Raw genomic sequence first — 26,124 nt, 5'->3', positions numbered from 1 at the left:
TGGCATGACCTTCAGCTGGGGACCCCAGAGCAATGCTCAGGTTGCTAGCTGGTGCTGAAGGCAATGTCACTATACTGTCACTGCTATTATTATGTATCCTAGCTGGGTGAAAGCTGGCATGGGTATGTCCACCCATACTGCAATCACACTTCCCAATTCTGGCAAAGACTTGTGCTGAATGCATAGCCTTGTTCACCATTTGCTGGGGAGATGGCTGGTCACCACCAGCCACATTAGGACTTGTGGGGTCCTAATTTTTCATCTCTGATGTTGTCTTGCACACTGTCCCTTCACCTTGCATCTGCTGCAAAGAATCAACTGTTCTTTGTAGCAGGGTGAGATATTTTAGGTACTGTGGTTTCTGACTTGCTGCTAGTTCAATACAGGAGCAATGCTACAACCAATCTCATGAAAACAGCAAAGGAATCATGGTGGGCAGCAGAGGAAACTTCTATTGGGAATACAGGAGTATTAAGACAGTAGTCCTTTCTAACCCAATGCTGACCCATGAACTCATTTTAATTCAGTAGCTGAGTTTTTAACAGGGACATGCTTCCCATGATCTGGGAAGTGAGGAAACCATGGAGATGAACAGTAGGCTGTTGAAAGTCTGCAAGCAATATGGCATAATGACATGCCTCCACAGATCCCAGGCCAGTAGCCCTGTCAGAACAGTAGGTCAATTGGCAAAGAGCATTGCAAAGATTTTGTAATCGCTGTGAAGGCAGATACTCCCAGGAGCTCAGTGAGATCCCTTAGCACATCTACGTTCCCTGGAACATGCAAAAGGAACTGAGCCTGGAATATATTTAACCAAAAACCCTCTCAGAGCAACTCAGTAACGGAATTCCCACTGAGACGTAGCATCTTGTTCCCAGCCACATCCCTGAAGTGCACTGGGTGAATGGGCCACTGACACTTGGATGTTACAGGCAATTATCCCAGTGAGTGGAGAACAGCTTACTGTAATTTAAACACAGGCTGCAAGATGGCTACAGTTTCTTCCCTTGGGTCCTAGGGATTCACAGGTTTCATGCTGCAACTTGTGCTCACATATGCCCTCCTCTCAGCTCTAATGACCATTGCTCCTCTTAAAGGGAGCCCCCAGTTTGTTTACTCACTTAGCCAAACCAGTGAGCTGTGCTCCTCTTTGACTGCTAATAATATTCCAGTCAACAGAAGAATCCATCTGGAAAACTCCCTTTTGATATCTCCACCCATTTTCATTTTTCACACAGATTACAGCCAATATTGATTCAGTCGGTGGATCTCCTCTACTAGCAAGCAAACAACTTGGGAGCTTTAGAAAGCATATTGAATAGCTAACAGCACAGCAAGGCCGTGTGAGGTTGTATACCATGGCTGATGGGAGATGTCAAAGCCATATCTACTATGCAAAACCTATTACTGCTGCTTTGCTCTGCTTCCCAACACTCCACCACTGTTTCCTTTATCCACCTGATCCCTGTTGCCATAGGTGTAGACTGTGAGCTCTCTGGAGCCAAAACTCTCTTTCCTGTGCAGCACAACAGCAATCTTAAGTGCTGCTGGGATACATGTTTTAAGAAGCAACATGCCAACAGTCCCAGCACCAGCAAAGGACATATTTTACCCCTGGAAGAACTGGCTTTCCCAATATACACACAGAGGAGGGGAGGATTTATACCTCACTGTGCAGGTCTGAAATGTGCTGTGTATGATAAGCACAGCGGCATCCCATCAGATGGATGACTAACGGGATGCCCCACTGTCACTCTGGGAGGAGGAACACAGCTCCAGCTCTTCTGCATGCAAACAGAGTATATTTGTAGCCTCCACCCTGGTCAGGTATGTTGAGTAAGCTGGGGCCTCCTTGGTTCAGATCGTGTCCAAGGAGCTCTCTTTGGTATCATGCAGGCTGCTTAGGAGGATCATCAGTAACCTGCGGCTAAATCTTGAGACAGGGTGTTTGCTGGGGGTTATCAGATGACAGGTCTGTTTAAGCTCTGGATGTTTCCCTGCTGAGCTGACCAACTTGGTCTGCAATGCTGGGTATGATCAGGGTTCTTGCTGAATTTCTGTTATGGGCCAGGTGGTTCAAATTCTTCCTGCCCTACAGAAGATTTCCTACCCCCAAGGGCTGCCCAATTCATGGCCTGCATGTAGTTTGCATGGAGTTAATTTGTGCTCCTTTGGGCTCCCACCCAGCTGGTGGAATCCACAGTGGTGCAGTACAGTGGTGGGGGCACCTGCATGGCCTAGTGCAACACAGGGGGAGGGCACCCACACAGCGTGCAGCCCAGGAAGCCTGTGGGCCCATGCAGTGTGCGACTCCTAGATGCTTAGAAGCGGGATAGCTCTGCCCTATCTTACAGGGTAGGATGTCAGGGTAGAATGTCAATGCCATTCAACCACAATGAGTTTCTATGAAGAAGCACTGAATAAGCTCTGGGACTCTGAATATCCTGTGTAGTTTTAACTTGCTTCCTCCTCTCTGAAGAAGTCTCTGCTTATGGGAATGTTGGTGCTTGGCTTCTTACCAAGACTGCAAGAGCAGAGATGGATTAAACAGGAAGCCCAGTAAACCAACCATACTGCCAATCAGGACCACTTGGAGGGAGAAGTGGAAGCTTGGTTTGGTCCTATTTTTTAGATTCAAAAGTCTTATTCTCCCTGGCAGGACAGAGTCACTAGAATCATTTCCTCCCTGCACTGTATCCTCCCCCCAAAGTGCAATACCTTCCTTAAACAAGTAGGGGAACCCACCAACTCTTTGTCCTGTTACAGAGTCACAGTGCAGACTCACAGGGCTCTAAGCACTTGCTAGGTGTCTGCATGCTCATGGTTTGGTGATGGAGCCCTGCTGTGGGAAGCTTTGGGACCCTGGCCACAGTTCCAATCAACACTTGAGTCAAATACATTAAATGAGATACTGATGCCTGTAGGTGGAGCACCCAGAGACCCAGAGGGAAGAAGGCAAATGCAGATGAGATGGGGGAGAGATGCTGCTCTGCCTGCAGAGTTAGATTGTGTTGGAGAAAGTGTCAAGAAGCATTAAGAAATTAAGTCAACGACAAGGGAGCCTTCTAATTGTGTTAGGCACTGAATCAACAATGCTGCGGTGTGCTCTAGGACAGCGGTTCACAACCTTTTGTGTACCAGGGTCTATCTGTAAACCAGTGGCCAGTCTTAACCCGCTTTCCCCCTGCCCATCCCCTGTGTGTGGGGTCCGAGGGGATTTGAGATGGGCGGTGTAGGGGGGGGTTGTTAAAGCAGCCCCTGGCAGGCTGGAACTCTGCCAGCCTGCAACAGAAAAGCTGTGGTTTCCTGCATTTTTCCATTTTTTAAACTTTGTGTGACCCTTTCATATATTCTTGTGACCCATGGGTTGAGAAACGCTGCTCTAGGAATCCCAGAACTGGGGAGCACTAAAGCTAAAGCTGCTGCCTGCATTTGGGCTCTGATTCTCTGACGGTGCTCAATAGCAAGAAACAAAGGAGGGGACCTGACCCTTTATAAAATGAAGGCCACTTCACCAGCGTATCCAAGCTCTAAATCACTTCCCTGTTGTTTCCCCCTGACTGAGCAGAACCAGCACCATGAAACAACAACTCAGCTTGGACTATTTCTGGTTCCTAAATGGTGTTACAGGACCCACCATCACCAAACACAAGGGACTGGAGATAAGGATATGTCAGGCTCAGAGTCCATTTCTCACCCCAGTCAACCCATCTAAAACTCCTTTGCCTTCTCTGGTTAGCTCATCTTCAGGACTGCAATAACCCCCATTGTAAACTGTCATGTAAGATAAGCATCGGATTTTCAGTGCAAATTAGCCTCTCAGACAACAGAGCGAGCTAAGCATTTTGATGGTGCAGAGGAGCTGAGATTAAAAGAGAGACAGACAGCAGAGATTAAACTACACAATATAATCGCAGACAGACACACAGCCAGAGCACAGGGAGATGCTATTCTCTGGAGCCCGCTGCTGCATCCCCTGCTGCTTCTGAAAGCTCTCCATCTGTCAAGCCACTTTCCTTGCCATCAGTGACCTGGCTTTTTCAAGGGTTTCTTCAGCTTCACCTCACCCCATGTCAATACAGAGGGGAAGGAAAAAAAAAAAAGAGAGAGGAATAAAATGCACTCTCATATATATGCTGATTCTCTGCTTTGAGGTCAGCACCCAATCACAACAAACTCTCATCCACAGCCAGGGCCTTTGACAATCCCTACTGATTTCTGTACAGAGCAGAGAATCTATCCCACTGGGTCTCCAGGCAAAGCTATGCTTTCTGACCCAATACTCAAAACAGGTACTATATACAGCATATGATGTGTGCTAGGATGGTGATGGGTGCACCACATAACAATTTTCAAAGCTGCCGTGGCAAACACCCGAAGCTTTGCATTTTGGTTTGGATATTGTTTGTGACAACAACAAAACCTGTGGCCTGGACCCTGGGGTCATTCTTTCTCTCAACAACTATTGGCAGATGGTAGGATGGCAAAGAGAAACCTTCTCTTTAAAGTGGATTGGCATTGCTCTTTCCTGATGACCTACAAGAACAGCCCCAGGGCAAGACAGGGATGTGTCCAGGAGCTAGGGTGACCATATGGGACAATGTGAAATCTGGGACAATGTGAAATCTGGGACGCAGCCACTCCCTCCCCCGCTTTGCAGGCAGAGGTGGGGGCAGGGCACCACTGGTGTTACTATTCAGGCAGCTAAGGAGTCAATGATCTGTTAATGACCCATGGTTTTTACAGATGTCAAACAAGCCCCTTTTTAATGGTTATTCCACTAATCACAATAACCTATTAGAGCAAAGCTGCTGCCTGCTAGGGCTTCCTTTTTTTACGGCTTCTGCTGCTCTGCCTCCCTGTCCTGCACTCAGGACATTTGTTTTAATTTGGGACCGGCCTCTTAAATCTGGGTCTCTCCTGGCCAATCCGGGATGTATGGTCACCCTAACAGGAGCAAGACACGGGATCTTTCATTCTGAGGACACTAGTTCCAACCCAGGCCCAGACTAAAGGAATAGTGTTGACTCAGGGAATGACTCATGGAGCCATTCACAAACAGAGCAGTGTTTTCAATGTGGTCCTAAGTTTTGGGGAGAACAGGAAGGGGCTAGCTGGTTTGAAAAGAAGGGGTTGCTAATTCAAAAGTAATCCAAACAGACAGTTACCTGTAATGCCCACTAGTTCCAGGCTGTAGCTGGATAGAAGCTCATTTACAACCTCAGCTGCTGTGGCACCCCCACAAATGTAGTTGCTCTGCAATGAATGCTGCCACTTTACACCAGGATGGCTGCCCCCCCTTTAAATGTTAACTCACGGGGTCTGCAATCATGAAGACATGCTTGCCTCTCACTGCCACGCATCTGCTTGCGAGTCAGCGAAATGGGGGCAGCTGTCTCTGCAGCCCACTTTCCCACAAGGCTCTTCACTGGCACAATAAGCTTTAATTGTTCCCTGCTCATGCCCTGGCAGCATTATTAGCTGCTGTAGCATCTACCTCGAAGTGTTGATGGACAGAGTTCAGGAGGGTAAATGAATAGTGATATGGAGTGGCTTGTTTTCCTGAGCTGAGCCTTGGGGGATAAGCACTGTAAACTCTGAAAGAGTGAGGATGTGAACTGCATTTGGTTTCTGCTTTCAGAGTTGGTTGGGAATTTATCACTACGTACTGATATTATTTTTTGGGGGGGAGGAGGGCTGGGAGGTGTCAGTTCACTGAAATGGGAACTGTTCACCATTTCTCATCAGGAAAACACCCTCCAGTCCAGGGTGGGAATCCAGTCCATTCAAAACAAGAAAGAGGCCCATCACCAGCCAGCCAGTATGCTGGTGCCTAAGGCTGGACTACGTGACCTCCTGAGGTCCCTTCCAACCCTAATTTTCTTTTATTCTATTCTATGAATCATTCACTTGGGATGTAGGAAAGCGAGGTTCAAGTCCCTGCTATGCCCAATACAAACCAGAGTCACATTTGTAGTGAGAATCCTAACCACAAGGCTACTGGAACTTAGGGAAACCTTTCTCATCCTCTCCTGTGGGAGCTGGTCCACTTTGTATTACTAATTCCCTGAAAAAGGTACCTGGAACCTGCTTTCCCACATCCCAGGCGAGTGCCCTAATGACTACGAAATTGGCTGTTCTGGGTGTCTGCTTTCAAATGAAAGCAAATGCATCCTGATACAAAAGAAGACAGCTTCTGATATCTCAAAAATTTTCACATGGGCTGGGAAAACGATGTTTTGCCTAGTGTTAGCTGCTCACTGTACAGAATTGTCAGGCTAGCCTTTACCTAGGTCTTTTTTGTTCTGGGTCAAGTCTATATTGGGAGATTCTCCCTTCCATTTGATTCCTGATTCATTATTTTCCTTCCACTTCCACCCCACTAAGCACTGAAGACCCACCTGCACTGAAGGTTTGCAGGACATGATTATAACGTATTTTCTTTTGTAGAAGAGAGGGGCCTCAACTATATTCCTGGGCTGAGGGTAGGCTCAGGGTTCAGCACAGTTAATGTTCAGTGTGCACCACAAATTGGAACTGTGTTAGGGGAAAACCAGCACTGTTGGCAGGGACTTGCACTCTTGGGTGCTTGTCCATGATATCAGCTTTTTCCTGCTAAAGATGTTCCTGGTTTTAATTCTGTTCTTTGCTCTAACATTCACCTCCTGTAGGTCCTGGGGAAAGTCACATCACCTCTGTTCTTACCCCATCCCCCTTCCTCTTACTTATCTAAATAGATTGTAAACTCTGAGGAAAATTTCCCCCTCTCTGTTTGCACAATGCCCTGGCATATTTGTCTTAAGAGAACTCCAAAATACAAACAGATGGACCCACATGAGGGTCCTCTGGCAGAAATGCATCTGGCATCCTCTCTTAATGAATTAGCATCAGGAGGAAGGACATTCTGACATGGCATTTCTAAAACAGCCTCCAGCAGGAAAGCATTCCTCCTTTCTCAATGTATAATGGATGCAGGACTTGTATTGCTAGCTGGGTAGGTCATTCAGCACCTACCATATGCCATATTACTGGTGATATTACCCCAAAAGGACTTGATTTAAAGCTACCCTGGAGAAATTTGAGTGGTAGCCATTTCCAATGGTGCTCACCCTCCTACGCCAATCTCAATTTCTAGTACAGGCCACAATAATTGTGACCTATGTCAGGTCAGAGGAGAGACTGACAGGTATCAGCCAGACTTCACTGTTCACTCTCACAAGTGGTAAAAGCATTGAAAACAGCCCTCAAACCTAGCCTGGCTGGACACCACGTCCTCTTTGCCCTCAGCATTTAGCTTTTGAATTACTGAAGGCCCGCGTTTTAATACCTGGAAGAAAAGGCATGCAAAACACCATCAGAAATCCAGACTACAATACTTATCTTTCCATTGGTTCTCCACCACTGTGACTGGGAGATTTAGGACTGTAAGCACTTTGCATCTCTTCCTATCCAAATGTGCAGTGCCTAGCACATTGTGACCTGAACTGAACTGGAATTTGGGGTAAACTGTAATACTCAGATTGAAATGCAAAACTCTAGAACTCTTGGTTCAGAGATGATACCTTTTATTAGACCAACTAAGACACTGCAAAAAATTATCTTTTTCTTATGACTGAAATACTTATGATTGAAACATTCTACATTCATACTGCCAGAACAAATCCCACAGCAATATTAGGGCTTGATGAGTCTGTGGCCATAAACTTCCGCGAAGGGGAGAGCTTTCATATTCAGAATGGCATTTCCCTTACCGACAACATTTACAGATCAGCCAAAGAGGGTTTTTTTGTTTTTTTTTTTAAACCCCACTGTCTGTAGGATCAATGCTCACTTCACTGTTTTGTGCTCCCCACCCTGCTGGCCCTGATGCAGTAATTCCACTCTGTTCTCAGACTGGCTTTCAGCAGGTGGTGACGATATCTGGTGTGAAAAGACCCTAAATGAGTTAGAGGCTCTTGTTAAACAGCCCTTTTAATTCTGCTCCAATAAAGACACAGGAGAAAAATAATCAATATTTGTAAAATGGAAAAGGACAAAAATCTGTAGAGAAATAAAGGTCATTTTCATGCTTCTGTGACGGCTTTACAAACAATGGAGAGTAAATAACATAATCCAAGCTTATGTAAGAAAGGACTTTTCTTTCATGCTCTACTGCTGCCTGGTGGGTTTTACACTAAGGCCGACTCTGTTAAGCCTGTATCCCTGCAGGCTCCAGCCCCCTCAGTCTCACACTGGCTGTGATTCCTTCTATCCCTGTGTTGTTAATTCTTACAAAGAATTAGGAAGAAACAAAGAGCAGGAGGGGCAGTGGTGGTGGTAAGCCGTCTGACTTCGAGTAAGAAGGCACATCAAACTGCAGAATCGGAGACAGAGTTGTAGTCTCAGTGCTTCCACAGGCTGCTCCAAATATTTCTGTGTCCTTCACAACCCACGCTATTGAACAAGTCTTCATACCTTTGCAGAGGTAACTTTCATTACCTATTTCACACACAGCCAATATATTTAAGACCGTGTACAAGGATATCTCAGGAAGAGTTAGGCTCAACATAAGCAAGCCAAGGTCTAGTCACTTTGCTACCAAGGATATGCACCCATGCAGCAAACGAAAGTGTGACTGCACACGAAAGTGTGACCATAGCTTTTATCTAAGCAGCACCATAACAGCAGCAGTAAAGGTGGGACCGTACGGGGTAGCTAGCTGAGAATGTACCCGGGGTCTCCTGTGAGCTTGTGTACAGGTGTCACTTGCCTTTTTGGGTTAGATTATAGCTACCACAGGTAGACTTATCATTAGGGACCTACCTAATTTGCAGCAAGAGAAAGCAACTTTTGTAGCTTGGTCATGGCCTGAAGAGCCAATTTCGTGGTCAATTTGCAGTGGCCCTAATTGGAGCAGAGGCCCCAGGGGGAGGTGGGATGAGGGGCAGCTGTCATATTGGCTGCTGGTTGCCCTTTGTAGGCCCCACTTTTTGGCACCAACTGGTAGAGAGCCGCAAGGGGGCAGCTGCCATCTTGGCTGCTGCTCCTTGTGCTGTCCTGCCAACCAGTGCCTTTCCTATCCTGGGTGGGCTACAAAACCAGATCTCAGCAGCAGTGAGCACTGGCTCCCGCTGGGGAGCTAGCATTTTTCTTTTATTAAGGGGTGTTTTTGGGGGCTTGATTTCCCGGGAAAATCATAGCCAATGCCATTTTCCATGGCGACTGTCGTTTTTCATGGTTTCAGTGAAAATTGAGAAACCGTGATTTAAGTAGGTCCCTACCCATCATGCTACAACCCACACCTTATCTTTGCTGTGTAGACATACTTGCTGTCTTTTGGAAAAAGTGGAAAGCAACGAGAATTCTGCAACCCACGCTACCACAGAGCAGCCCTGCGTCGCCTTCTAGCATAGGGACGGGCAAGGTCCGGCCCGCAGGCCAGATCCGCTCGGCTGGATTTCCCAGCTGTTCCTGCCTGCATGGCTTGTGCCGGTCTCCATGGAGACCCCAGCCACACCTGCGTGGGAAAGCTCAGGCTAGGGTTGCCGTGGAGACCAGCCTCAGCCAGCAGCGCACATGGCAGAACAGTGCAGGGGGCTGCTCCAGTGCTGCTGGGAACCTGGGATGGGGGCAGCTTGCTCTGGAGCCAGAGCAGAGTTTCTTTGAAATCTGTAGCCTTCACGTTGTGGGCAGGGGCACACAAGCAGGGGATCGCAGCTCTGCCCCAGCTCCAGACCAGGCTGTCACTGCTGAAAGGAGCCGGGGCAAGCCGTGATCCCCTGCTGCCCTCATCCCAAGGTCCCAGTGGCTCTGGAGCAGCCCCCTGAACTGCTCTGCCATGTGCCATGCTGGAGTGGCTGAGGCTGGTCTCCATGGCAACCCCAGCCTGAGCTTTCCCATGCAGGTGGGCAGGGGTCTCCATGGCACAAGCCATGAGGGCAGGGGCTGCTGGGAAATGGAGTCTGGCTGCCAGCCACATGGGCCATTTTGCCCACCCCTGTTCCAGCAGGTAGATCTAGAACGCTGCTACCGCCTCCTTGAAGGGAAGTGGCTCCTTTGTTCAAGTGGCAGAGCAAGGCCTGCCTGCACAACCAGAGGTCCTAAGGTCATTCTCTACTGTTGACCTATGTGGACAAAAAATATGTGCGTTAGGAAAACAGGGGAAGAGGTACCTCAAGAAGTTATCTAGCCTATCCCTTTGCCCCAAGGCAGCATCAGCTCTAAGCCATTTCTGATGGATGTTTCTGATCTGTTCTTAGAAAGCTCCAGGTACTGGAGATTTTACAACTGCTCTAGGAAATATACTTTGGTGCTTAACTACCCTTAGTTAGAAAGCTTTTTTCTTATGTCTGATCTAAATCTCGCCTGTTGCAGTTTAAGCCCCTTACTTCTTGTCCTATCTTCCTCTTTTCATTAACTTTTTTTTTTAACACATATTATTATGCCTCTGCTTGGGTTTTTTTGGAAACTAAGCAACCACAATTCTTTCAGTCCTTCCTCACAAGTCACACTTTCTAGCTTTTGTAGATCAAATTGGTCCACATCTTTCTGGAAACATGCTGTCCAAAACCAATCACAATATTCAAGCTAAGCCTTTAACCAGTGCTGACTAGAATGGAAGGTTTACTTCTTGTGCCTTATATACAAGCCTCCTGCTTATACATCCAAGTACGATGTTGGCTTTTTTCACAACTGTATGACACTGTTGACTCACGCTCAGTTGGTGACCCACTATAACCCCACATCCTTCGTTTCAGAACTGCTGCCTAGCCAGGCATTCTTCAATTTGTATTTGTTCAGTTGATGATTCCTACCTACCTAAGTGCAGTACTCTGCACTTGCTGTTGTTGAATTTCATTTTATTTTATTTCAGACCATTTCTCCAATTTGTCAAGATCATTCTGAGTTCTAATGCTCTCCTTTAAAGTGCAACCCCTCCAAGTGCAGTATTGTTTGCAAATGTAGTACGTGCACACTCCATCCCATCACGCCAGTCATTCACGAAAATATTGAATAGTACTGGGCTCAGGACAGGTTTCTGTAGATCCGTACTTCATACATCCTTTCAGTTTGAGAGATTGAACCACGGGTAGCTACTCCAAATAAGGTTTTCAGTTAGTTATGTACCCAGTTTACTGTATTTCTTTTAGATCAGTGGCTCTCGACTTCTTAAGACTCAAGATGAACCTCATTAAACTTAAAGCACCTTCTGAAAATTCCAAATTTTTAGCTTTCTGGGTTTTTGGTTGTAGCCGTGTTGGTCCAAGGACATAGGCAGGCAAGGTTCTTTGAGTAGATGTGATACCTTTTATTAGACCTTTCGACTATGGAAGAATAGAGCAATTCCATAGAACTCAAAACCCACAAAAGCTCAGAATACCTTTGATGCTATGGATTCCCATTTGAAATCTCTGGGTTTATTTTATGAATCATGTATAGGTGTTTTCACATCTAACAGTAAACATATTGTGCAACACCCTTAAAAGGATCTCACGGTACCCTGGTTGAGAATCACTGCTATAGACACTGTTTCCCTAGCTTGCTTAAGAAGATGTCATCATAAGGGACACTGTAAAAAGTCCCACTGAAGTACAAATGTCATATCTACTGTTTCTGTCTCACCACAATGCTTCTTACTCTGTCCTAGAAGGAAATTAGGTTGGTTTGATGTAACATGTTTACAAATCTACATTAGCTGTTACTTAACGCCTTGTTATCTTCAGGGTGCTAACAAATAGATATATTCTTATTTGTTAGAGAAGCCAGGCTAAATACTCCTCTCTTTTTAAATACAGACACTAAGGTCTGCCCTTTTAGTCTTGTGGAACTTCACCTGTCCTCCATGAGTTCACAGAGAACTGGTAGAGGCTCTGAGGTCCTGCTAGTTCCCCAAGTGCTCTAGGGTGAGGATCATAAGGTTCACCTAATTTGTTAAAAATCTTTTCTATGTATTGAGCAGGTCAAGTGAATCTAGGGGAGCACAGGAGAATGGACTGAATGTCATCAGGATGAATGTTTCTCTCATGCTGATCCTCCTGTACTTTGCAGGAGGTTTCAGTATTGCCCCTTAAAGGGTCTACTCATTCTTTAACTTTCATGTGATTAGTGAAGGAACTGACTCCTACCCCCATTGCAGTCAATGTAAATTATGTGACAGCTGCATTCCTGGTTCCTTCAGGCTGCAGAGATGCTGGAGTTGTCACTTCTATGATATTTGAGGCTGCTTAGCAGTTGCAATAGGTCTACCTTCACCACATTGTATAGGACACATCTGAATAACTGACACAGCAGAACTAACACCCTCCACCTTCCTCTGAAGACAGATGCACTTCTCAATCCTCATTCTTGAGGTCCAGATTAATATAATGTTCTTTTGTCATTCCATTCCCACCAAGCAGGCAATAAAGGGCATTTTTACACATGCCTCGGGAGGCACAGGGGGGTGCTTAATTAGTGTGCCATGCTAATGAAAAGCACCCGAATGTCTCGAGTATCAGTGTCTCTGGTGCTGAAAAATGGCAGCAGGGTACTTTGAACTAAAGCTCATCAACCAAGCTTTAGTTCAAAGCACCCCGCCACCCTTTTTCAGCATGGGGACACTGATATACATAACATGGGAGGCTGTTGGAGCGCAGTAATTTCTGTACCAGCACACTCAATCGAACTTCCAGCTCCCTGCACGTCTATAGGAGCCCATAGTGACCAAGGAGCTAAAGACTGGAGAAGCCTCCCGTATGTCTTGGCTGGCTGTTTTTTGAATTACTCTTGAAACTAGCTTTGGGCATTTCTGGTAGTTGCCTGGAGAGTAATGGCCAACTATGAAGTAGTTTTACAGTGCCCTGGGGGCTAAGAGCTTCCTGATCTCCCCACTTTGCTTCCCTGAAGTCCTTGTTTGCTGATGTGTTTCATTCTCCGGCACACACCTCCAGGCAATGGGAGAAGGTGAATCAAACAAGACCCTTCTGACAGCTTCCGCTTCTGTTAGGTAACTCAGTCTATAGACTGCAGTAAATCCTTCTGTCTGTGACTGGGACAGAGTTGGCAAGGATCCAAGAAACAAATATTCAATGATAAGAGATGGAATGTTTTTCCTGGCATAAAGGGGTGAACACACAACTATGAGAGCTTCACTAAGAAAGCAGGATGGGAAGAGGCAATTGGTCATTGAGTTCAGCCACCTATGTTGGCAGATAATTATGTGGAGGTCTCCACAAATCATCACTTCAAACCCTCATTCAACCACAGTGAACAAAACCAGGAATACCCTATTAGCTTTGCTAAGCTATGCTTCCTGCAGGGAAGATTAGATTAATCAGCCTTTGTAGACTGTATAGCCTGTGTAAAGCATGAACTGACATTTGAATGTCAAAACTGAAGCTGACATCATCACTGTCCAAACACATCCACTTAATTCCTGAAGGGTGGCCTGCTCAAAGGTATACCATTTCTTTGTGTGCCCACTGCATACCTCACAATACACATGGCCAATACCACCCACTTTATCTTCAATATTCAGTATTTTCTTTGAAATACATATAATCTGAGAAATAAAAAACAAATAGATAGGACCTACAAAGCCAGCCAGGCACTAGAAGGAGCACAAATTAATTATCAGTTCTACAGAAATGTGCAGACATAGTTCATTAGTAGCACAGAGGAGACAAATAAAGCAGTCATGTTCAGGATGCTGAGGGCAAGGGGAAGGAGGTCAACATTATTGGTGGAGAAGAGGATGCGAGTTTGTAAAACTTTCTTTGAAACTTCAGTCAATGGCAAGGAAATGACACTAAGCAACAATAACTATTGCTGGACTTATCTCCAGAGATGCTAAGAGCCTGCAGTCCCATAGACTTCAAGTGGAGTTTTGGTGCCAGGCATCTCTGAAAATCTGGTCTTAAATCTCTGAAATATGATACTGAACATTTTATATCTCTATGCTTGAGCTAAACAAGGAACCAGGGAAAATACAAAACAACAACAACAACAAAAATACAAGTCAAAGTCATGGGTCTCTGTACAGTTGTTGGGAGAATCTATGTGGGTTCAGAATGATGGTTGGGCATGCACCTTCCAGCTGCTGGAACTTCATCCATGGGCACACCTCTGGCTAATGACAGCTGCTCTCAGCCATATCCTTAGCTGGACAGGCACATCAGAGTACCACATGCGTGGCTTTAAGAAGGTCTGCAGTCTGTAACCACAAATGTAAAATGTTTAGTGCTGCTGACATGAACTGAAGCATGCAGTAGGGTAAGTGTGTCAAAAATACGGCCTGCAGGCTGGATTTAGTCTGGCCCACTGGGCCACAGGAGGGGACTCAGAGTTGGGCCTATTGGCCCCACTGGGCATGGCCCCAGAGTCTGCACTGCCCCTGCTCCCACCAGGCTCTGCCAATCCAGGCCCTGTGCTGCTGCAAGACCCTTTACCACCTGCACCTCTGACACCCTTGCACTGCTGCTGGACCCTGAGCCCCCAGATCCCTTGCCCCCAGGCCCTGCGTTGTCCCGACCGCAACTGTGGCAGCCCCAGGTTGAATCTGGCCTGCAAAGAGCCTCACAGTCTGGATCCAAAACACAGGATCCCAGGTGAATTAGACACTCCTGCAGTATGGTACGCTTGATGCTCTTCATAGTGAGTAAGTGGGAGCTTTAGTGACTCAAATTTACATCCAGAAGAACCACTCTACCTTCCTCATTTGTAGACTGATCTCTGGCTGCCTTTGATATCTGGTTGTCTTTGTAAACAAATTCAAAAACACCAGCTGAAGTTCTTGGCAGAGCAAGAGGCCTGAAGAAAACTCTGTTCAATAACTACACTTGCCTTTTAGGTCTTAATTTCCTGATGTGGCCTGGTCTAGCACCAAGGTATTTTTGTTGTTGTAAAACTAAGGAAAACAAACCACTTGTGTCCTGCCCTTGCACACCTCCCTTTTCCACAACCTGAAGTTGTGGAATAAATTGAAACTAGGAGAACTGAATGGCTGATCTATTTAGAATTACTGAGGGTGCTTCCATATCCCACTGAATGGAATGGCAGGATCTGCCTGAAAACCACCTCTTTAGTTTCACATTAGGATGTCAGGCTCAGCTGGTGATCCGGTGATCTAAATACAGGCTGCTGTCCTTGTTCTTAGGCTAAAGTACAGCCTTCAGAAAATACAGGTCCCAGCATTTAGTGCTTCACCCTGAACACAGCAGCCATTAGAGGCACTCATTCGCACCTTTTACTTTCTTCATATTCTTCCCTAACGGACGTATGTGGCAACACTGATCTGATCAGAAACCAATGCAAGCATCCAAAATCCTATCAAGTTATCTCTCAGTTCCAACAGGCCCTTCACTGATGTAAAGACCTGTTACTGCCTGAAGACCTCATGCACATCCTGTGCCCAGCAGGAATTTCAAATGGAATCAATACCTGAACCTTTTTATTTAAAAAAGCAAAACAAAGGAAAACACGCCCTCTACCTTGTTCAACCCACAACAGACCTTGGATTTTTTTCCTAGTGACAGACTGTAGACCACACCAGTCCAAAAGAAGCCATCTCAGAATCATTCTACATGGGTGAACGAGTCTTCACATACTTGGCACAGACATGTGGCTACCGTCACAAAAGATCCCGCAATAACACATCTGTGTCTGTGATCACCAATTCAGCCAGCAGAACTTGGGGGTCCAATTTTGAAAGGCTGGCGCCAAATGCTAGGAAAATCCACAGAAGACTAGAGACAGGTGTGACTGCCAATCTTCAGATCCTAGCATTCTCAAACCCTGGAGCAGGTTGGATTATGGCTTCCCCATTGCCATAATGCTGGGCCAGGATTCCTTTCTGAACTCTTCAGCTATCTGCTTAGGCCATGGGTGGGCAAAATGGTGGACCCGGCTGGCAGCTGGACTCCATTTCCCAGCAGCCCCTGCTCGCATGGCCGGGGCAGGTTTCCATGGAGACCCCAGCAGCAGCTGTGCTGTGATAGCAGGTGCATGGTGAGGTGCCCAGCTCCACAGCCAGGCTGGGATCTTGCAGTGGTGACAGCGTGGTCCAGAGCCAGGGCAGAGCCATAATCTGCAGCCTGCATGCCCCAGGCAGGGGCATGCAGGTAGTGGATCGTGGCTGTGCCACAGCCCCTTACACTGGTGACAGTGTTGTCCGGAGCCAAGGCAGAGCCACAAGCCACTGCCTTCATATCTGTCTGGAGTGTACAGGCTGCAGGTCGCGGCTCTGCCCCGGCTCTGGGCCATACTGTCATTGCCACAAGATCCCAGCCTGGCTCCGGAGCAGCTGCCCACCCTGCCAGCAGGGATGGCACTGGGGGGAAGGGGGAGACGAGGGAGCTATAGCCACCCCAAAATTCCTGTAGCCCGTGACAGCCACCCCTCCAAGTGGCACCACAGCCACCTGCCATGCACAGGTGGTGGCAGCTGAGCCCACCCTGCTCCTGCCTGCAGCACAGAGGCTGGTGCTGCTGCTTCCTGCCAGCACCCTTGAGGCCAGTCTCCATGGAAACCCCAGCCCATGCCATCACAGCTTGGCTGCTGCTGGGGTCTCCATGGAAACTGGCCCCAGCCACACAGGCAGGGGCTGCTGGGAAATGGAGTTCACTGCCAGCCAGATCCAGCTCGCGGTGTGAACTTGCCTGCCCCTAGCTTAGGAGTTTTTATCAAGTTTATTCCCACGGCATTCAAGTACCTTTCTCAGTAGTACCTGTTTTGCATTGTTGCAGATACTGTGAATTCAGCTCTCAGACCTCCCTTGTCCTAAAGCAGCAAGTTGATAACAGTGTCTGGATACTATCCACAGACAGCTCCTTTCTTCGAGCTGAATATAATTAATCCCTTTCTCAGGTCTTAGGCCTGGCCATTGTTTATGTCCCTAATTATTGCCAGAAACTGGTCCTTGTCCGAAGTTAATAACCAAGGCTACATGATCGATGGTTAGGACTAGAACAAATGGGTTGTTAACTTTTCTATTGAACAAGCTTAGAAGGCCTTTTCTACTGTTAGAAACTCAGGTTAATGAATTACAACAAAAAAATTATCCTCATGTAATATAGCCAGGTAAGAGAAAAAATATTTAATTTTCCCTAGAAGTAGCAGCTGGAAGGAGCAATGGACCTATCCCATCATTAACTCATTTCTGAGCTTCTCTGATATCTGGGAGATGACAGAGAAACATCTATAGAAGACTTTACGGTCTTTGTTTAGTATGAATGCACAGATAAACCCACAACAGGGGCTCATTCTGCAAGCATCATTCAGGTGCCATTTTCCTAACTCTTAGTTCCCACCTAAATTAGCATATTGCTCTTTCATCAGTCATTGTAGAGCCAGCAGCAGCAAGCATCTCCAGAGAAGAAAAAGGAGATCCTGTTAAGGAGAAGATAGATGATAGAAATCTGGGCCCCGTTTCAGGCCTCAAGAAGAGATCTAGCTTGGGTTAAATGAAAAGAAAAACCACCAAAAAACCCCCCGTCCTGTCCCTCTCCTCCCCGAACCTTGTTAAACTCCTAGTATTGCATAAACGGCTATCAGAAAGAAGCGAGTAACAGGAGGTACTTTTTTTCTAATAAGAAAAAGTTTAGGATGCTTCCATTTCATAGTTCCTTGTGCACTTCTGGCTATTATTGACATTGAAGTGCTGGGACTTCAGGAAAAAGACTGCTTTGGTAGGGTAACCAGCCTTACTGGATACAGGGAGCACTGGAAATCTCAAGGAAAAGCATCTGTCAGAATGACTTATACAGTCCAGTTATATGGAGTGCTATATTACATATCTAGTCTGTAAGGTGCAAATGTACCTTGCGCCTTCTACTTGACTTTAGACTAACATGGCTACCTATGCCTCAGCTATATGGAGTCCATAGATCTGGACAATCTCTATTTTGAAGCTTTATTATCATAGCCATAAACTTTAGAAGTTTGTCTGTTCCAAGTCCATACAGAATTGCTCAAATGTTCACTTAAGCAATGTCTCCAGCATAACTCTATGAAAAGACCTTGGAGTTGTGGGATGGGGCGATGAAGCACGGGCTGGGAGGAAGAGCAGCAGTTAGAACAAGTGTCAGGATTCCTGGCATCCATTCCAAACATGCTGGCTTCTGCTGAGCTCCGATGAATAACATCTGGTGCATGAGCTCAGTATCCTCTCTTTCACATCTTTCAAGTCCCACCTCTTCCACAATTGCTATAAAAAGCAGCCAATTAACAATAGCTGGAGGGGCAAACAGATTTAGTTGGTATTTATATTTTATATTTAATCATAAAAGCAAAATAAAATTTTACAGGCATATCTTCTGATTCTCCCTCTCTCTCTCTCCCCCACCCCCCATCTCTCACAAGTTACTTGTCATTTTAGATTGTGAGCTCTTCTGAGACACAGGACCATGCCTTGCATCTGTACAGTCCCCAGTGAAAGGCAGCTGGATCCCATTTCTGAAGCATAAGAGTTGAAGAACTTAACAATGCTCTGCCTCTCCTAGTGTGTTAGGGATGCATCCCAGCTTACTGATCCTTTCCAGGATTCTTAGTCTGGGTCTGTGTGATAACCATAAACAAAGGAAATGATTACTCTGGAATAATTTACCCATGGCAAATAATTTACCCTGTAGCAAATTTACTCCAAAGTAATGAGCGGACAGACAACCAGCTCTTGCAAATTAGCTGTCCACAGTAGGAAGTATTATATGTTACACTGCTGTAATTTACATCAATGCATAATCACTCCTCATTTTCCAAAGGGCAAATTTACCCTGGAGTGGAGTGTCTTATACCAGTGCAAAGTGCTTTCACTCCACTCTTCCTACAGAATAAAATAAATTTTGTTCATAGTAAACATATTGTCCATCAACCTAGAAATTAGTTGCCTGTGGACAAGAGGCAGCCAAAAATCCTATTTCATGAACTGCACCAAAATTCTGAGACGGGCTCTGCTTAACATTTTTTGTCCTCTGGATGTCCCCTTTATTTCTGTGACCTCAGAATGAATACATGGGAAACTTCTAGCATCTCTAACCAGTAAGTGTATAGCCCCTTGGTCCTGCTCCAGTGCTTGTCTGTGCCACTCTAGTCTGAGCTACAGAGACAGGACTAGAAGGCAGCTTATAGCCTTTCCTCCTCTTCTAATCCTGCCACACTCTGCTTGGGAGACATCTGCTTGCCTACATTTCTACACTCCAACTAGGAAAGAATAAAGTGGGGAAACCCTCAAGAACAAAAGGAGTTCCTCTTCCTCCACCTAACGAACCACTGTAGTCAGAGGCCACAAAATGGCATGCCTGCTAGCAAAGCCTGCAGAATATCCCAGTGCTGCTACTGCGAGAGAGATACATGGGGGCATATGGAGGTACTGGGCTTGAAGGGACCAGTGGATTGTACAACAGTGTTATTTATTTTACTTTTGAGAGTGAGAACGGATAGCAGGAGCAGCATATTTTACCTTGGGAGCATCATGTGCGGCACCGACTCGAGTGGAACATGTTTTGTGAACCTTTGCGAGTACAATCTCTGCTTCTTCTGTCTTGTTCTGCGTGTTCCAGGCTCTCTCTTATTACTCTGGGAAACTGGTGGTATTTTCCATGCGACTGCAACCTTCTACCACAGAGGCCCCCTTTGGTGGCAGTCCTACAGCCCAGCTTCCCCATAGAGGCGGTTGGTATATAATTGTATCCAGCACAAACAAATGTTTGTGGTGTAGGGCCATGCTGCTAAGTCAACAGTAATGGCTACTGACATCAATGAGATGCCTGTATAACAGCTGATGGGGACCATGCATACCTCAAATATTTAATGGGGAGATGAGCTGCTGTCAGATCCCTGGCTGCTGTCCTCCAGCAGAGCAGGACAGCAGGAACATGGGCTGGCCTCTCTCAGAGCCTATCCAGGCAGCCTCAAACATCCCCACACATGCATGCAGACTGATTTGCTTATTCATGCATTCTTAATAGCAGCATTAACTGCCATAATTGGATCCATTACTGGGGGTTATTAGAGCTCTCACTCATTGCCTCTGTGGCCTTGTGGGGTGAAGGAGAAAAGCACAGGCACAATAACCAGGGCACAAGCATCCTCAGCAGCAGGGCCTTTTTTCCCTCCCAAGTTCTCTAAGTTGTTGCTGTGGCAACACACACACACACACACACACACACACACACACACACACACACAAACCCATTCTGGCAGGGACTTCGGTGCATGGAGAACTGTAAACTTCCCAGTTTGTGGAAAACATTGGTTATGTCTCTGAAAAGAAGGCAGAAGAATCGAGAGAAGGGCTCTTTTCAGAGAGCACTATAACCGAGCCAAAAAAGGTCTGCTTGCTTGCACATTTATTCTCAGGCTGGTCTAAATCACTGCTGGACCTCATACACCATAGCTTTCCAGAAGCTGAGGCAGCATGGGATGCTGGGACCTGGGAAGGAGCACTTTTGGGGCCACAATCCAGCTAGTTTAGATGGCTCTGAAAGCAACTTAATCAGTGCATTTAGATAAAGGCACAGGATCTGCCACTAACTTCAAGGGTCTCCCTCACAAATACAACCAAGGAGCCACCCCTATAGGAGTCTGAGGTCTTATAGAGAGAGGATGCACATCCCAAGAGCATCAAGCTTTCCATTCATACACAGAGGAGAAAGAATATGACCACGAGGAACTGCTAGGTTCTGAAAGTGCTGGAACTTGGCCAGGACATTGTGCCTGATCTTATGAAAAGTGCCATAGGGCTTCAAAGCATTCGGTACCCTCTGAATAAATCAAGACAGTGACAGCTACAAGGATGAATGCTGCAAATCTTGACATTTTGAAATAATGCCCTCAGTACAGTAGACCACCCTGACCTGATGCACTACATTCTACAATTCCAACACATGGTGGGTTTGTAAAGCCATCCAACATGAACACTTTGCTTCTCTCGTATCCCTGGACTGTCACAGCTACATCAGCGGTATATCAACACAGACTGGGAATTTCTATGACCATAAATGCTCAGAATATCAATTTCAAATGTAGTACCTCCAAAAGCAACTTGGCATCTCTATAACAGGGGTATCAAATGTACAGCCCATGGGCTGGATCTAGCCTGCAGAACCATTCCATCCAACCTGCTGGCAGACCAGTGCGTTACTGGAAGTCGAGGCCCTGTCTTAGTATCCACCAGCAACAGGCCCCTGGCCCCATGCTACTGCCCACTCCCACTACAGTTGCTGGTGGCCCTGCAGATCCAGCCTGAAAGGAGCCTCCATGATTTAGGTCTAGCCCAGAGTCCAAGGTGAGGTTTGACACCTCTGCTCCAAAACTTTTCCTGATGAACTTTGATTTACTTTTGAGATCTCTCCCAGAAAGGTAATGAGCAGATCTCACCCAATGCAGCACACAAAATCCAAAAAGGATCCCAATCAGAAGGGGCATGGCTGGCTAGTTTACACTTTGTGAATATCTGGTCTGACAAGGGAAAATAATGGTTCCCTTGTCTCAAGGAAGACCAGGCTCATCATGCAGGTCTTTGTGAAGTCTCTCCGAAACAGATGTTTAGGAAAAGGCTGGAGGATAAGGGAGTGGCACACTAGCAGCCACAAGGATATATATACGCCTATAGGAAGATGCTGTCTTGTCAAAATGACTGATGAGAACTTGTGTTTTCCTCTGCAGTCAGTGATGCAGGGAGAGATGGAAGGTAGTTAACCATGTAGCAATACCTTCCTGAAAGTTAAATTTACTTGGTATGACTGAATTCCACTGCGACAGATATTGAAGAGGGGATGGAAGGACAAGGATTAGGAACAGTTCAATGATGGGGGAATGGGCATTCAAGCAGACACATTATAATGCAACCTCTGTTTCCTCCTCTCTCCCTAGGTGGAGCGAAGGCTCATGGCTTCCTGACCCTGACCCTCAGAACTCATGGAACTTAACAGTACTAATGACCTTGGGGCGAATGTTTTAAGCAGACTGACAGCAGCCTGGAAAAAACAAGAGCTGTAAAACTGCACCTCGGCCAATGGGGAGCTTTACACAGGGCAGGAATGGGACACTGGTGGGAGATACAGGTATTCTCTAAAAATCACATGCTGCCTGCTCTATGTAGCACAAGAACAATAGTTATTCTGCAAGGTCAAAGTGAAAGCAACTCTTTCTGGAGTTTAATGGAGCTTAGTCCTATGATTAAGTTTCTAAATATTCACTTAGTTAAAACAATAAGCCCTCAAAAAAACCCCCCAACTTCATTTATGCAAACCCAAAAGGCAGAAGAGTCTGGAAAAACCATTAACTTATACTTAACTCTTCTCACCACTACAAACACCGGACAGTCAAGAAATATATAGTATGTAAATAACTTCAACTCTGTTCTACCTCTTCACAACTGTATCCTTTACAACATGCTCATAAAATGAAGACATTCTGATAAGAAATTGTTAATGAAGGTTTAGATAAGACCCTTAAGAAGATATCAGCCTGTGGCTGTGAAATCTTAAATCTTCTTTGTGTACTTTATCTGTGTATTTAAGTAACTGATTTTGTATACAAAGGACCCCTCTAGTCAGATTCCAACTGGCTTACAACTGTTGTATGTGAAAGTGTGTAAGATCCTGCAGAAACCTCATATTCTTTGTCTTAAGCACGAGGGCCCAGGACACGATTACTTTTGCTAAACAAACAGAAGTCTCTTTTTCCAGCACTGCCTCATGGGTTTGAAGGAAGGAATAGTTTATTGCTGCAAATGCTAAGACACCTACACTAGGGGTGGGTGAGGGTGCGGAAACAGGACAATCAGTCTATCAAGTAAAAGTAAGGTAGACCACACAGATCACTTCTCAATTTTCAGAGTTACTGATGCAGTGAAGATATATGTTGCTTGAAGATAGGACTGTCACCTGGCTTTGTGGGTGGTGAAACAGTGGCAGGAGCTAAGCTTGGTTGGATAAGTTTCATTGTGCACATTTAATCTTATTTTCCATTTTGAAGGTGTCCAGCACTTTACCATCAAAGCACTACCACATTCAAACATTTGTGGTCTTTGAGAGAACTTCAATATTCTCCTATTAACCCCCCTCTAGTTGTCAATAGATATTTTTAACTTTTACTTCTGCCTCGTAATTTTTTTGTCTGGTTATTTCCTTACGATTTTTTTAATATTAAGAATTACCCAGTGACAGACATTCTTGTGAAGCCTACATGCTGCACAGGGCCTCTAGAAACTGTGGAAACACAGAGCCTACTTCTCTCCAGAGCAGGGGTGAGCAATTATTTGGGCCTGCAGGCCACATAGGCAGTTTTGGGGAACTGCCATGAGCCAGTCAGCATGTCCCCCTCTTACCCCTGGCAACAGCCTGGAGCCCGCATGCCCTATGGCTCTTCCCTGCCACCAGCACCCAGCAGCAGCTGAACATGCAGCCCTGGCTGCATGGACCAGTTCCAGACCAGCTGGGACCCATGCACACAGCCCGGACCCTGGCCTGCCCTGCACCTGTTCTGGACCGCCTGCCCACACTGAACAATGGCGACACACTGCTGCTGGGTGCAGGGGAAAAGTGGCCACCTCCCCCTCGGTACTGCCAGGCAATTCTTGCTGCGGTACCCAAGCTGCCCTGCAGCTCCTCTCCACTCCACCACTGCCTTGCTGGGTGGCCTGGATGTGGTGCTGGTAGCAGTGGTGAAAGCAGTGGACAGGAGCCGCAGGGTAGCCCAGGCGTGGCCTACAGACAGCTGCAGAAAGAAAGGCCTGGCAACAGCAAGGGGGAGGTGGCTGCTTGTTTTCTTGCGCACAGCAGCAGCTTCTGCCTGGGTGCTGCTGTTGCTCATCATGGGCAGGGGGTCTGGAGCAGGCATGGGGTGGGCCAGGGTCAGGGGTGTGTGCATAGGTCCTGGCTGGTCCCAGAGCTGATCTGCTCTGGCCAAGGTGAGTCTGGAGTGGGTGTGGGGTGGGCTGGTGCTGTGTGCATGGGTCCCCGCCAGTCTCCATGGGGCTGGGGCTTGTGGTGGCAGCAGCCAGAAGGAGCTGCCACTGCCTGGGCTGCTTAGAACTGGAGTCCAGCCGTAGAGTTGTCCCAGCCACGCTGTGCACCTGAGGGTAGCAGGACTGCCACAGGGCGGACAGTGCCTGGGCCAGGTGGAACTGAGGCACCCACTGCAGGCCAGACCAAGTCCCTCCATGGGCCAAATCCAGCCCATGGGCTGTATTTTTCCAATCCCTGCTCCAGACTAACTTACCCCTCACCTGAAGAATGTGACGGAACAGGACAGGCAGGAATCTCCTGAATCATTAAGTCTAAACCCTGCTATTGCAGGCATCAACACCATATAGTTCCCTTCATATACTGATCAAACTCTCTCTTAAAACTGTTTAGTTTTCTTACTTCAATACTCTTCTTGTCCAGCTGTTTTCAAATACCACTCCTCTGATGGTTAGAAACTTTTTTCTAATTTCTAGACTATATTTATTCTTGGTCATTTTATACGCATATTATCTTGTGCTAATGTTGTCTGCTGGTTTAAAATCCTCTTTGGAATTGACTCCCAGCATTCTTGAGGAGAGCAATCATATCACCTCTCAGTGATTGTTTTGCTAGACTAAACAAACCAAGCCCTTTAGCTTCCCTTGACAAATGGGCTCTTCATTCCCTTGATGAACCTATTAGCCATTCTTTGCACCTGTTCCACTTGGAATTCATCTTTATTGATCATGGGTAATCACTGCAACGTGCAGTACTCCAGAGGACTCACTAATGCCTCGTACTAGAGAAGAGAAGACCAAGAGGGGGTTTAATAGCAGCCTTAAACTACCTGATGTGGGGTTTGAAAGAGGATGGAGTGACAGATGACAGAACAAGGAGCAATGATCTCAAGTGGCAGCAAGGGAAGTTTAGGTCAGATATGAACAAGAATTTCTCATTAGGAGGGTAGTAAAGCACTAGAACAGGTTACCCAGAGAGGTTCTGGACTTGCCATTCTTGGAGGTTTTTAAGATCTAGGTAGACAAAGTCTTAGCTGGGATGAGATAGATGGGGCTGGTCCTGCTTTGAGTAGGGCATTGGACTAGGCCTCCTGAGATCTTTTCCAACCCTAATTTTCTATGATTCCATGATTAATACTTGCTTAGTTCTACTGGAAGTGGCTTGTTAGATATACCCTGGGATTATGTTTGTCTTTTTCACAGCTGCAAAGTGCTGGTGACTCACTGTGTTCAATTAATAGTCTCTCTCCTTTTGTAGCTAGTGCTGGGCTCCCATCTTATAGCCAACATCCTTGTGGTTAGTATCCAAGTGCATAACTTTGTACAGCTGATTATCATCACATTTTTTATTACCCCAATCCTCAAAGCCCATTTTTCTTGTTGATATGCTGGCCCTTCTTTGTACTGATGATGTTTCTCAGCTTTGCAACATGTGCAAATTTTGTTAGCACACCAATACCTTTTGTTAACTACAATGCTAGAAGGTTTCTAACCATCTTTTTTGTGCCATGCCTTCCTATTTAGCAAATTGTGCTGGAGGACTCCAAATAAATCTCTAGTGTATATAGGAGCGGCTCTTCAGAATAATTTTTACAACAGTATCCTTTTAGTCCTAGGAGGAGGAGGACTGCTAATGCCGGAAGTGCCACTCACCTGTTATAACCAGGGTGGGTAATTATTCTGGCTGGAGGGCCACTTAATGAGTTGTGGTGAGCTGTCTTGTTGCCCTGTCCCTTGACAGGTGCCCTCCACTCCCCAGTCACCATTTTGCGACTAGAAGTCCTGCCTCTAACTCCTGACCTTTGCCACTGAAGTCCCTTCCCTTGCCCCTAGAGGTACTGCTTTTAGGAAGGGAGTTGCCATCTTGGAACTGGATCCCGCCCCAAATTGTATACTAAAAATCAACCATCTACAATAACACATTTTCATTTTTTTTAAAGGTGTCCTGGTGTGTGAGTGTTTGTATCGTGCATATAGAGGTGACTGCATAATAGCTCAAAAGGAAGTCTTACTCTTGTATATTGGGGGGTGGGCGGATGGGTATGGGCATTTGCAGGGATGTGCGAGTGTTTGTGTGGGTGGGTATGGGGTTTGTGGGGAGATGTGATGTGTGTGGAGGGGGAGGGTAGCTGTGTGTGTGTGTGTGTGTGTGTGTGTGAGTGTGTGTGTGTGTGTGCTTGTGGGTGTTCATATAGACAGAGGGT

The 26,124-nt window shown here is 46.3% G+C and overlaps 1 protein-coding gene across 2 annotated transcripts in view; it reads right to left on the bottom strand.

Annotated features, from left to right (window-relative positions):
* LOC109321105 (transmembrane protein 263-like) overlaps positions 1-26,124 on the bottom strand; it is a 288,898-nt gene that overhangs the window by 5,521 nt on the left and 257,253 nt on the right. The window lies entirely within an intron of this gene.

The sequence above is a fragment of the Crocodylus porosus genome, unplaced genomic scaffold (genome assembly GCF_001723895.1).
Source record: "Crocodylus porosus isolate Cpor-Errol unplaced genomic scaffold, CroPor_comp1, whole genome shotgun sequence".
Taxonomy (NCBI): Eukaryota; Metazoa; Chordata; order Crocodylia; family Crocodylidae; genus Crocodylus; species Crocodylus porosus.
This window is presented reverse-complemented; position numbering and strand designations above follow the sequence as displayed.